Source organism: Falco naumanni, chromosome 3 (genome assembly GCF_017639655.2).
Source record: "Falco naumanni isolate bFalNau1 chromosome 3, bFalNau1.pat, whole genome shotgun sequence".
Taxonomy (NCBI): Eukaryota; Metazoa; Chordata; class Aves; order Falconiformes; family Falconidae; genus Falco; species Falco naumanni.
The window spans coordinates 76407680-76420787 of record NC_054056.1 but is presented as its reverse complement, the minus strand read 5'-3'; the positions used below and the strand labels follow the sequence as shown (position 1 = coordinate 76420787).

Here is a 13108-nt window from a genome sequence, read left to right as displayed (position 1 = left end):
TCTCTGGGCCAAAGTTCTCTGACTACAAAGGTGGCAAAAAAATTAGTGGTAACATGTTAGTGATGCAGCTGTGATTAAGGTCCTTATCAAGGAGAAGCTTTCCCATGTATTTTTATGTTCAAGCCACCAAACTCGTTCTGCAACAAGATGTGGCACCAAGAGTTTCCTGCCTATCCAATGTCTTATCTGTGAATAGACTGACTTGACTCAGAGCTAATGAGGTTGCAGACTAAATCCATAAGGCAAATTCACATATATTAGGCTGACATGAGATCTAATTATGGGGTGTTGGAATAATTTTGATACCCACAGGAATAAAAGCACTTGTAATAAAGGAAATCTGCCAACAGGGAACTAAGATTTTACTGATCTGAGGTTAGTCATTAGCCCCATAGGCTGAGAAAGAATTAGCAAGAACTAATGGGACGCATAGAAATGTGCGTATTTATCTGAATGCCATGCATTCTTAGATGGGTACCTGCCACTGCTGGGCATTTTATAAATCTATTCTTGTTTATCTTGTTAAATCCTGTCCAAATGGCAGGATTTTGTGCATACAATTGTTTAATCCAACAGACTGCCTCCAGTCTACTCTGCTCTTTCTCTTTTTTCTTGCTTCTTGGTCAAGAATTGACAAATCCAAAGCTCAGTGCAGACAGCAGATGGGACAATCTCTAGTTTTTGTTGCCATGCCACCAATAGCCATTGAGGGTGAGGAAACTAATCAAGAGCCACAAACACACCTACCCTTTTTTTACTCTTGATTAACTACACAGGGAAGCAGTCATCCCAGAGCTGCTGCTGTTTTAAAGAATCCACACATGGGTGTAGGCACCTTAAGTGAGATCTACTCTCATACAGACCTGAAAAGCAACAGCATGCTTACAATTGCTCCTCAGGCTTCCTGGAAGAGGAGAGGTGTGTGGAGAGGTGACAGCAACAAGTTCTAACCTGCTCCAGGAACTGGGGCTAGAGGCGGTTCACAAGGAGACTGACAAGGCACAGCAGAAAGGGGGAAAGGAACAAATAAATGTGTTTCCAAATGCAAAGCAGCTTCTGCCAAAAGCAAATCCCTCAGCAAGATCCTTTGAAGAAAATGTGTAGGTAAGAACCATTAACTACTCCTGGGAGATGAAGACTTGACGTCACATTTTTACTCTACACAAAAATGTGTTCCTATATACCTTAGTAAAGCATGCCTACAACTCCAGCTCTCCTACTATCCTCCAATATTATTTCCTCTTTTCTTATGCTCACCCAGTTGTAGAAAAACAAAACAAAACAAAACAAAACAAAACAAAACAAAACAAAACAGCCTATTAATGGAAAGCCTCTTCACTCCAGTGGAACCAAAGAATGTGCACTGTCCCTGAATTCAGCTCCAAGGGACTGAAAAACGCAGGTAACTCACAGCTGTCTTACACCCGTCTAAGTTTCTCTTAGTCCAGGTGTCACAACGGTGTTACCACTCCAACCATCGCTCTGACACCACTTTTTAGCTGGTCTCTATGAATTAACAGTGATATTTGAGACAGGATCAAATGCTAACAACCTCACTTGGAGTGTGCCAGTACCATCTAACTCTACCAGAGGTATGCCCCAAAGTTAAGGGCTCTGACTGCAGGTCCTGGTGATTCTACCAAGTGCCAGCTTGAGCCCCCACCATATCTGCAGACTGCAAGTCTGTAGGCACATCTATGGGCATGGCTGGACCGTACCTTCCAAAGGATGCTGAGATTCAAATATCAGGTCTTAGCAGACAGTATGGAGATAGCAGGTGGATAGGGTACAGCACAGGCCATGTTTACGGCAACCCATATATCTTTCTTTCACAGTACTCTGAAACTGCCTAGTCCAAAGGAAGACCATCAGCATTCATCTCAAAGTGTTTAGATAGCACTAAGTCTCAGCTGATTTTGGCTCTTCATCTGCGAATCTGCTACAGCACACCACTTAAAACACCTTTTCCCTTTGCAGCTTTTTTTCCTAGGCTGACCTCGGGATGTGTAGATAGGGGAAATGGTGGCAGAGGAACAACACTAGGCTTATCCGCTTCCTGCTGCTGACAGGCCTGGCTGGGTTTACCTAAGGCTTGACCCCTATCTCTCCTGCACAGCTGCCCCAGCAGGTGCTGTGCCCATCATGGAGATGTGCTACTCATCAAGATAAAAGGAATAAGAATCTATCTCAAAGCACTTAGGTATGATTAAATAAAGGAGGCCATTTCCTGTGCTGCTAATCTGGTGCCTTTCAAAATCACTAACTTCACTTTTTTTTAAAGTTACCATCTTTTAATTCTCCTGGGTCTCCTCTATAGTTCTCCTCCCTCCTTCCTGGGAAGGAGTGATCCACTTCATGATACGACAGTGGCTCACAGGGCTGATTAAACTGAACTCCGTGCAACACAAACAGCATTTTTTCATGTACAAAATGAAATAATTGAACTGCTCTCTCTTTTGAGTTTTGACTGGGTCAGGATACCCAATTAACCTGCAGGCTCCTGTACTGGCAGTTACCTGCTCTTCACTTTGAAATCAAGTCACTCTCCTGTTTTGGGAGCTCTACTGCTCTGGAAGCCTTCTTTTCCTTTAATATTATAGAACAAAGCAGAAACAGCTACTGTGAAAAAAAAAAAGAAAAAAACAGACTCGTTCAATATGGCCTCTTACTATATGTTTGAGCACTACAGTCTAAAGTTCAACAACATCATAACTGCTTGGCTACTAAGAGACAAGGTATTTTAGGACTTTAATATTTGATGAGTATGTACAAAGTCAAGTAAGTCTATAAGTTATACCTTCACACTCACAAGAAATCCAGGGTTTAGACTTTGCAACTTCTGCACTTGTTTTTCTTTTTCTCTTTTTTTTTTTTTTTTTTTTTTTTTTTTTGGTGTCATTCCTAGTCCCAGAAACTGTCAGACTACATACCTTGCTGGGTTTCCCACATTAAGTACTAGATACTACATGCAGATGCAGTTTCCCATGGAAAGCTCTAATGTTTGGCAGTCCTCCTTTGTTCTTTCCTTTTTTTAAAAAAAATAAAAATAAAATATGGAGAAATTTGTATACTTATCAAAATAAAAGTGTGAAGCAGTGAGTGTGATTAAGCTGACTTTTACCTGCAATAAACATACAAAATGGCCATTGAGCATATAAGGAAGGACCACATACAGGCAGCAAAGCTCAGCCTGCTCTAGGCATAACAGCACCCCAAAGCTACAACAGTGGGGCTTGACACTTGAAGTGCAACAGGCGTCTAACCACAGTGAAGGCATCCCTTGCCTTTACTTTGGACTGCTGATCTGTGAATGTGTCTGTTGAGCAAAGCCACAGGCAAAAAAAGGGTTGGATATATCTGATGAAGTGTCAAGATGCAGGGGGCTTGTGCTGCTCAGAGCACAACCCATATCTCCATCTCAGTTAGCCTAGATGGGAATGTGGACTGCCATAATTTGTCAGAGCCCATCTTCACAGCATCCCACTTAGGGTCACCAGTAGTACATGAGTAATCAAATTACAGAAAACCATATGCAACTGATATTTCTCTGCTGCAAAGTATGACACAGAACTAAGTTATTTACACACTGAGCCTGACTTTCCCTTATCTTATGCTACGAACAGTCTTTTACATTTGTGCAGAATGATGGTAAACCACCACCATGACAGCATGATAATGTAAGGTGTGAGAAAATGGAGAATGAAGTTTCTGCACCACAGAGATCTGTTTTTCTGTTTTTCTTTTCTTGAAGTATAGACTTTTAGTCAGAGCTAATGTACGATTTTAAAGCTGAATATTTTGGAAACAAGTGTTCTTTACTCTTTCTCAATCCAACTTCACTCACTGCAATTTTGAAATATGTGCGCTGCTTTGGTGGGGACATTTTTGCTTCAACTTTAATTTCACGCATGTGCTGCATTGTAAGGCTATGCCATGCCATAAAATGCAATTGTATGTGTGAGAATGTCCTGCACTAGCTGCACGGAGGCTGATTGCTAAATCTCCCAGAAACCTTAGCTTTTCTGCATCCCAGAGCTTCTCATCATTAGAATTCCCCAGGTTTCCACCTCCTTCCTCGACAGCCATCTGGCCTGTCCACACTCCAGCTGCAGTCAGACGTCCCTCACCACTTACACCTGATCTTTTGACTCCACGCACCTGAAACAATTCTCACTCAATCTATCAAGCTATATACAATTAGACAATCAGGAAAGCTCTTCCAAAAGCTATGAACAATTTGCCCAGCTTAAAATCACCACTCCCTTTCCATGATATCCCAGACAGTATTAAACTGAGGAGAAGATTTATTTGAGGAAGAAAATGCAAGTACGTTTCAGTACTGCAGTGCATCCTGATGGAATAGGGTTTGTAAAAGTTTGTACTTCTTTGGCGGTTAGTCTTTTAATGCTTACTGTTGGGATATTTTGATGGGCAACTCCATCTTTGCCTCTTGCTAGTTAATGGATTGAAGTTTTTTAAGACGCAAAGGAAGGTAGCATCCACTCGGAAGGGCACGGCAGAAAGGGAGAGCAGCACAAGGCATGCTCACGTGGCAGGCACTGTGTGTTCGCAGGCTGTCACTGAGTAGCGGTGGGGCATGAGGCTGGGAGGAAGAGGCTGCTGTGCTTTGAGCCTACCTTGTCTCAAAGCTGAAGGACATCCCCCTTATAACACAGACCTTTCTTTTCAGTCCTGCTTTCTCCGTCTTTATCTTCCGTATCAAAATGCAGTGCTAGATTATTTTCAGTATTTTGTCCACAAAACATTTGAGGGGAAAAAAAATCCAAAAGAAACCTCTTTTTTTACTCGAGCTTTTTTGAACTCTTCCAAACAGCAGGTTTTTGATAGTTTATAGCTTAGTTAGGTTAGAACGAGCTGTTCTGTATCAGCAAGAAATCTGTTACAGGACAGATGCCAGCATGATTACAAGAGATGGGTAAACTTCAAAAGGCCTGAGATCTGGTTTGGTTTCCATGAAGCTGAACCTCTGGGGATCATTGCTTCCTGTTGGGGGATCTGGGTTTGGAAACAACAAGGGCAGGGAGTATTGTTTCTAGTGTTATTTTTTGCTCCTGGTTTTAGGCCAAATTTGAGAGTGCAGAGGTGCTCGATTACTTTAATGAACAAATACAAAAGTTTCACAGCCTGGAAATAGATTTGCTTGTGGTTTGTTTCACACACTCAATTTTTATTTTATCATTGAATATGCTGGCTTACCTCTAGACCTCTGTTGCATGGTAGACTTCTCAGAACTTGCCAAATCAAGAAAATCTGACTCCTTATACTACCTCTGTCACTGCCCCAGCAAGCACAGAAACACACTTTCTGTTAATATTTTTTTGCATTTCTCATTAAAGGCCAGAGCCCACTCTTAATGCCTGTCAGATTGCCATTGACTTCCACGTAGCAACTCCAGATTTACACTGATCATCATTAAGAGTTGTTATACCACCAGGCTCATAGCAATAACTTCATTAACATTAGTTTTGCTGATGTTACTCCCTGATTTTTCCCAGTCAAGTAAAACCAACCTTAAAGAAGATTTCTTCACTGGTCAGCCTGGAGAGCCTGAATTCTGCCTCTCAGATCTTTCCTCTCTCTGGCTTCCCGTGCCCAGTCTCCCCTCACCAGTCCCCTCTCACACACGCTGTTTTATAGTAACAGGGTCAGTAGAAAACATAGAGTTCAGCGCTATAGAAGTGGAAACAGAAAGCAGCCATGGGCAATTAACCAGGGCTGTGACTGCTTATGTTTGGTTCCTGCTTCCATTTCTGTTTCCATGGAAATGGACATCAGATGATTGAAAATAAAGTAAATTTTCTACTTCTCCTCACCTTCATATCAGCTGGGCTATATGATCCAAATAAATCTAAACTTACCTAATTAAATGTGAATTTAGTAATCTTTTCATTTCATTAAAATAGATTGACAAAAGCAACGTCGCTTTGCTATTGGCTCAGATGCTATTGGCTGTCCTTTGGGAAAGGGGTAGGTAAGTTTGCCCACCCCTTTTTGCTTTGTAAGGTATGGAAACATGCAAACATCCATCTTACCCCTTGCACTGTGCTCCTGCCTGCCCATTAATATTGTTGTGCTGAACAGTACTCATCACTTGCCCATTAGGGGTCATTTAAGCATAAATGACCCCCCTTACAGAGACTGCTTGGGTTAAAGACCTCTTCTTTGTCTGGCTGCTAAAGCTTTGAGGTTCATTTGTATTGCAGAGCAGCTGCACAAAAAAAGGTTCAAGCCCACCTTTAAAGGTCATATGGTCTCAGAGGAGGAGCTTTGACCTAGAAGGGTTTCCCAGGTGAAAAGCTCAGGGTTTGGGAACAAAGAAAAAAAAGTGGTTTTTAAGCTTTCACATTCCTGTGAGAGGCTGAGAAAGATAAGACTTGTGTCTTTTGTAAACAAAGGTATTAGACACTGAACACTTGATTTCTCCTCTAGACATGAAGTTGATCTGCAAAGCTGCCGGACATGTAAAGGGGTAACGATAATTTTCAGTTTGGCTTCTGTCACAGTAGATTAGACAGACAAAATCTTGAGGGCCAGCTTCAACAAAAATATCCCCTGTCATGAGTCAAAATTCTTCCAGATGCAGCAATTGCCTTTACTGGTTGGAGAGGGAAGGCACAACTCAAAACAACCTGCTGGTGTACCAATGTACATTACCCATCAGAAGATGCTTTATACTTTCTTCTCAAAGCAGCCCCCTAACTCTGTTAAACCCAATGAACTAATAAAAACTTGCTAACAAAATAGCACCAAATAGTATCTCTGCTTGAATTGGCATCATGCTTTGTAATTTGCAGGGATTGAAAGCATAAATATCATTACTGTATTAATGCAAACCCAATGCCAATAAATAACTTGTTTTCTAACGGGGTCCATTTTACAGCAGGAACTGGGGAAAGCTGGCTTTTCCAGGGTCTATCAAAGTGTTAATTCCTGGAGTCTAGTAACAAGAACAGTAAGAAAGAAAGCAATCAAAGTGGATCTATAAAGGGTGGTAGATTTAAACCATTTAATTACTGTAGCTGTAGCTGCTTGTTGCTAAATGCATGGATCACAAAAGCTTCACTCCTGTAGAAATCAGTCATGCGAGGGAGATCAGGAATTACAGATACTTCACCAATGTGAGGGATTTGCTCTGGTCCTTCAGAGAGATTTCCTCCACTGACAAAAGCCTCGTGCCTGTTACTAATGCACAGTATGTAACAAATGTACTTTAAAGAAAAGTAGCCCATCACCTAATGACAGTTAGTCCTAAAATATATGCTTTAAATGACTCATGTTAAACCATTCAGTCATGACGCAGATCTCTTTTATTTTATTATTTAAATCCACCTCTCTCGAAGATGCTAGCTTGTCTTGAGGAAATGGAGAAAGCTAGATGATGGGTAACTACATGCTGTCGATGCTAAAAGGTTTGCGTTTTTTCTCTTTAACCAAAAAGCAAGCTTCAAACTTTTTTTGCTATAATCCCAAACATTATGGTCGCTATTTCAAGCATAAACACAATCTCCAAGACAAATCTATCCGTATGAGTTTCCTTCACCGAAAGGCACTGCACACACATTTTAAACATAGAATAAACACAAAGGCTATTGAAACCGGCGTGATCACCCACAAATTAATATGGATCGGGATCTAACTTCACAGCACTGGAGCACTCACATAGTACTGGGAAATTAAGAGCATTACAGACTGAATGAAGGAGAAGTCTAGTAAGTATTATTTGGGTTTGCACAGAAATACATGCAAAGGGCAAGAAGCAAGGTGCAAAATATTTAAGAGGCACAGTAAAAGGAATAAAGTAGCTCTAACTACAGGTTGAGGTCTAGTCTACATGACAGTGGTAGGTTTGCACTGACAAGGCTTTCTAGGGGTGATGCAATATATGTTGATAAATAAGTAGGTACAGGCTGTATTTATTCAACAGTTCTCATAGACATGGAAGGCAAATCACAATTTCTTAAGAAAACTGCATCTGCACTTTAGCTTTTATTTCAATAGTTTAAAGAAAGAATCATACCCTTAATAGCTGTTACAATCAACCTGCTAGTTTAGAACTTGTCTAATTGTCATTTTGTAGAATAGATCCCCAGAGACCCTTCTGTTATGTGTATTGAGTTTGTTCATATCTTAGGAGACTTTTTTCAAGTAATAAGAAAGATTTAAAGTGGATGTCTTTTAAAGGATAATAAATACCTGGAGAAGAATGAGGAAATACATTAAAGCTGAATCACTGCTGTATCACACCAATTTTCCCCTTTTACTCTCGAGATTCCGCTGAAATCAATGAAGTTACAGTTACTTAAAGCTGTAGGATTATACAACTGAACCAGGCACATCGCAGTGCAATAAATGACTAGAACTTGCTGGCAGACTTGCTCAGAACCAAATATGTCCCCTTAAATTACACACTATTTTCACAATCTTGTAGCAGCAAAGCAAAACAAGAAGTTCACTGTGCAGTCAGAACAAAATCTTTTTTCTCTGGTCTAAGTATTTTTCCAACACAGTATCACAGAAACATTGATTTCTGTTCCCAGCCTAAGAATCCTCCTGATAGTTTCATACAGAACCAAAGACCCAATACAATCTCTTCTTTTATGGCTAAGAAAATGCTAGGAGAATCGTTATCCCTGGGAAAGATTTCTCTGATAGACGAGGAAGGACTGTTCATTAGTGTCATGAATGATGCTGCCTCTTTTTTATGCAACTTGCATTCACTGATGCTGGCACTGTCAGAGTCTCCAACTGTGTGCACAATTCAGTTCATCGAACAAGGCGGCATCCTTTCCAGATACACTCAACGTGAGGTATTATGGTTGGGAAATTCATTCCACAGAAGAGAAACATGAATTATTTCAATTCTCAAAAAAAAAAAAAAAAAAAAAAAAGACACAGTCTGTGCCTTCTTTTTCCATGCTATTAGAGAGATTATCAGGAAAAAATAAACACAGCAGTTGTTCAAGGTTCAACACAAGCAAAACAAGGACTGCAGGCCACTTCATACACAGTGCTGAGCTACTGCTCTGTTTACTTGTAAGATGTAAAATACCACATTTTTCAATTCTTTTTGGGTTTTTTTATTAATTATTCAGTGCTGGCAGAGCAATTTTGCAAAATTTTAAACAGGAAAAAGGGCCTAAACATTCACAGTTTTAAACACACTCTGTTCTCAGCTCCTCCGGCTCAGCCATTTCCTTTCAGTGTATTTAGTGTGGCAGCGACATATCAATTTGTCTGCAGGGAATGGCTGCCTCTCACGGATGCCGAGTGTAGGTGGAGGCCAGTCCCATGCTCCTGAGTCACCTGCAGAGCTCAAGGTGCATGAACAGATTACATCTGGTCCCTAAGCAGCAAGGACCAGATCCAAAAAAGCCAAGCTACAGCGCATGTCAATGTATGTGCCTTGGTGCTTGCCATATGAGAGAGCCTGGAGCTAACGGCGGGGGAGCAGATACATCTACTCCAAGAAGCAGAGAGCCCTGCAGAGATAATAGCTCACGTCCCAGGAGCTGGGTAGGTGCTTTACATTGGTAAAGCTGACACAGGGCAAAAAGCCCATTCTTCTCCCTAGGGCTGAGCTGGTACTGTCCCAGCACGGTGCTGGGGGCAGCCTGGCTCCAGCTCGACCAGGGATCAGCTGAGTGGGCACAGCTGTGCAGGGCAGGTGGGGTGTGAGGATGTGCTGATTCCAGCACCCCCTTCATCCTTGCCTCCCCCAGCAGACAGGGGAAATGCACAGCTGGGGGACAGGATTTTGTAAGATCACAGTATTTGGCCCTGATCCACGTAGCTGTGAGCCTGTACTTTAAAAGCAGCAGACTGAGCAAGGAGCCATCATAGCCCACCTCTAGGAAAACCCTGAGGGTGGGTGATAGGACAGCAGTCAAAATCCCTCTTCTCTCCAGAGCTTAGTTATTTCACATTGTGCATTTTCCCACTTGGGATGCCTCTTTCAGAAAGATGTCTCTTTCCTGCGGAACCGAGCAGGGTCACACAGTGTGGTCAGAAAAAGAACCCATGTCACTGGAATCCTCCATCTTTCCTAACATACAGAATAGTCCCACTGAAAGTGCTCAGTCCCCTTTTCTGCCTGAGGAGATTTGCTTCTCTGTGCAGAGCTCTCAGTCACCGTTAAGGTATTTAAGGTGGAAAGACCACCCTTCCCTTCTCTTTACAAAGCAGTCATGCTTTGTAGGAAGTACATATTTACCAGATAAGATAGATGAAACATGACAAGAAAGAAGAAACATTTGGCCTAATGGTCAAAGAAGGACCAGATCTGGCAGAGTGCAGCAGGTGGACTTGAAGTGTCTGTGGTGACACTGCGCCCTGCAAAAAGGGGATGAGCACACTGTTCGTGGTTTCTAATTTGACTTAATTGTCAGCTAAGTACCCTGCTGCACAGTCCGGTCAAGGCGGAAGCTCTGGTTAGGCATGCTCTGAAATGGCATTAGGTGACTTGGCAACTGTGATTGTGAAGACTGAAGGACCTACACAGTCTAAGTGCCTGTAAGACCAGATGGGAGCTGAACACGGGTTTCAGGGAGCTTTACAATCAGGTCCCTAATTTCCTTCTGGTTACATTTAACATGCCTAATTTCCCTCTTTCACTTGGTGCGAGATGCAGGTACATTTGGGATGCAGAGTTTGGGGGGAGCCGCTTTCCCCAGCCTTCTCTCAGCGGGAGTCCTACAGAAATGAGGAGCAATGTCCAATTCACTAGTGAATCACCCAATAAGGACTTCTTGGGGTCCTTTGAGATAAACGCCAACTTTAAAACACGAACAAAAAATCCAATGAACATGCAAATAATCCATGGTACAGATGGAGTGGACTGGAATGTGGAGCATTCATTTTTCCATTATCAGCCATCAAGGTAAAGGGAAGGAAGTGAATAAATTATGTGCCTGAAATATTTGTATGGAAACCTTTTCAAGCTAGATATAAAAAGCAATTATTTATTACTTCAGGAAATACTCTAGAATCAAGCAATGACCCCAGGTTGGTGTCAGTGCTTACCCAACAGGATTACCGTTCAGAAAGCTTTATGGTTACCACATAAAGTTTAATCAATGCATTAAATATAAATTAAAGATTTGCTAATTGTAATGTAATTAGCTTAATTTAATTACATTGCTCAGTGACTGAGAATTTTATTGTTATTGTGAGATCTTTTCTCATTTGGGGCCTGAAGTTAAGTGGCGCAGTATTGACAACTGTTTCTTCCCTTAATATTCAGCTTCAGGAATGGGCTGAAATTTTAACCTGAATCTTGCAATTTATCACAATCAGTATCATCACAAATAACAGAAAGCATCCAGTAACATGATAACTTCTAAATGAAGTGTCTGTAACCAGGGCAGTAGCAGCCTCAGCTGTTAATTTGTCATATTTCATAGCCAGCCTGACACCCTGTCCAATTTGCTTGTAAGCTTTATCACAAAGACAGCTATGTGAGCTGCCTCTGACTATAAGCAGGATGGAGATGGACAGAAATTCAGCAGCGGCAGCTTGGCTCTTTGGGTTCCCTGGCTTTGAGTACAATCCAGCTGCAAAATAAATGGCCCAATGATCTTTGTTTTCTCCATTAAAATCTCTCCCTGTTTCTTTTCCCTCCTCACTTCCTCATTAAGACAACCAAATTTTTTTCTTTCAGATTTCCTGCTAACCATAATCCAATGATCAATATAATTTATTGGCAGTTACAGGAGTTAAAAGTAATAAGAGGGGTAACAGTACTCAGGGATCATCGTTGCCTATCTTATGCAGGCTCTTCATTTCAGTCCAAAGCATGTCATCCTCTCAAATGACCTGCAAGTTTTTACTTTCGGGCAGAAGTTGTGCAGCATTGTAAAAATGGCCACGAATATCCCTTCTGGAAAGTGGTCTCTCTTATCCTGTTATCTTCCAGATGCTCTGAGGCCCTCAATCAATTTGCATTGATTTAAGCAACATCATTCAATACATATTATCAATCTGATCTGAGGGGAATTGTGTGAAGAGCAGGTCTTCCCTTCTGTTCCCAACATGCCAAGCACGACAGCACAAGAAGCTACAAAACCCATAAAATGGTTCCTAAAACACCAACAGGTGTTAAAGGATGCCTGGACTTACAAAATGTGAGAAACTGCATTTTAATTTATCTAATGCATTAAAATCAGGTTGGCCAGCTTGGAGCGCAGACAGAGCAAACGTCAGCTTCGCTGGATTTTGTTGACAGTACTGGATCCAGGAACACCGGGTTTTAAATCCCTGGGCTGGGTACTTGCAGCACTACCTACTTTGTACAATACTGGGGTACAACCAACTAATGCCAGCCCAACACACTCGGATTTTTCTGGAAGAGAAAAATAAGGCTTTCCATAAGGCAGGAGGTATTGTGCTCCTTTCTACTCCCTGCTCCAGCAGGTGAGCCCCAACGCCCATCCTTCTCCTCCTGATGGCTGCCCAGCCGCTGACGTTGGGCTGTGGGCTCCACCAGAAGACCTAGCAGCCAGGCTCTGCAGAGCTCACCTCAGCAGCCTCTAAGCGGTTTTGCAGATCTGTCCCTTATTACACCAGCAATGAAGAGAGCAACCTGAGGGAAATTAGCAGACAGCATTCCAGTCTTTACAGCTGAGCCTCCAGAGGGGCTATAAAACCTCAGGCGCTGTTAGGGAGTCAAGAGAAAACAGAGAGCTTGTGGTGCCTGCTGTTAAAAAGAGGAATTTGAGAATGGGGACTGTGCGCGCACACCGAGACTAAAGGGCACAGAAGAATGAGAGGACAGAGGAGAATGAAGTAAGGTAGGAACTGGTCAAGAAAAGCCACAACTGTAGAAATGGCAGAAAGAAAGACGACAAAAATTCAGATAGATTTTCAAGTTTGAAGGAGCTTATTTGACCCAAGTGACCATATGTCAGTCTCCTGAGGTTTTGCCTATCAGGTTGAACTCCAGGCCCACTGATTCTGTAGAATGCAGTCTTCAGCACACAGCTACCACTGTGAGTGAGTCATTTGGTACAGTTCCTGTGGCAAGAATCCCAAATGTGTCAGGCCTGGACTAAAAAGCAAGATGGAAAATGAATACACCTGAAGGCACATTTGG

The 13108-nt window shown here is 42.0% G+C and overlaps 1 long non-coding RNA gene across 1 annotated transcript in view; it reads right to left on the bottom strand.

The window, feature by feature from the left end:
- Positions 1 to 2930: 2930 nt before the first annotated feature.
- LOC121085565 overlaps positions 2931 to 13108 on the bottom strand; it is a 34390-nt gene continuing 24212 nt past the window's right edge. The window contains exon 3 of the long non-coding RNA XR_005827106.1: positions 2931 to 3025. This is a non-coding gene — a long non-coding RNA (uncharacterized LOC121085565). The remainder of the gene's footprint in view (positions 3026 to 13108) is intronic.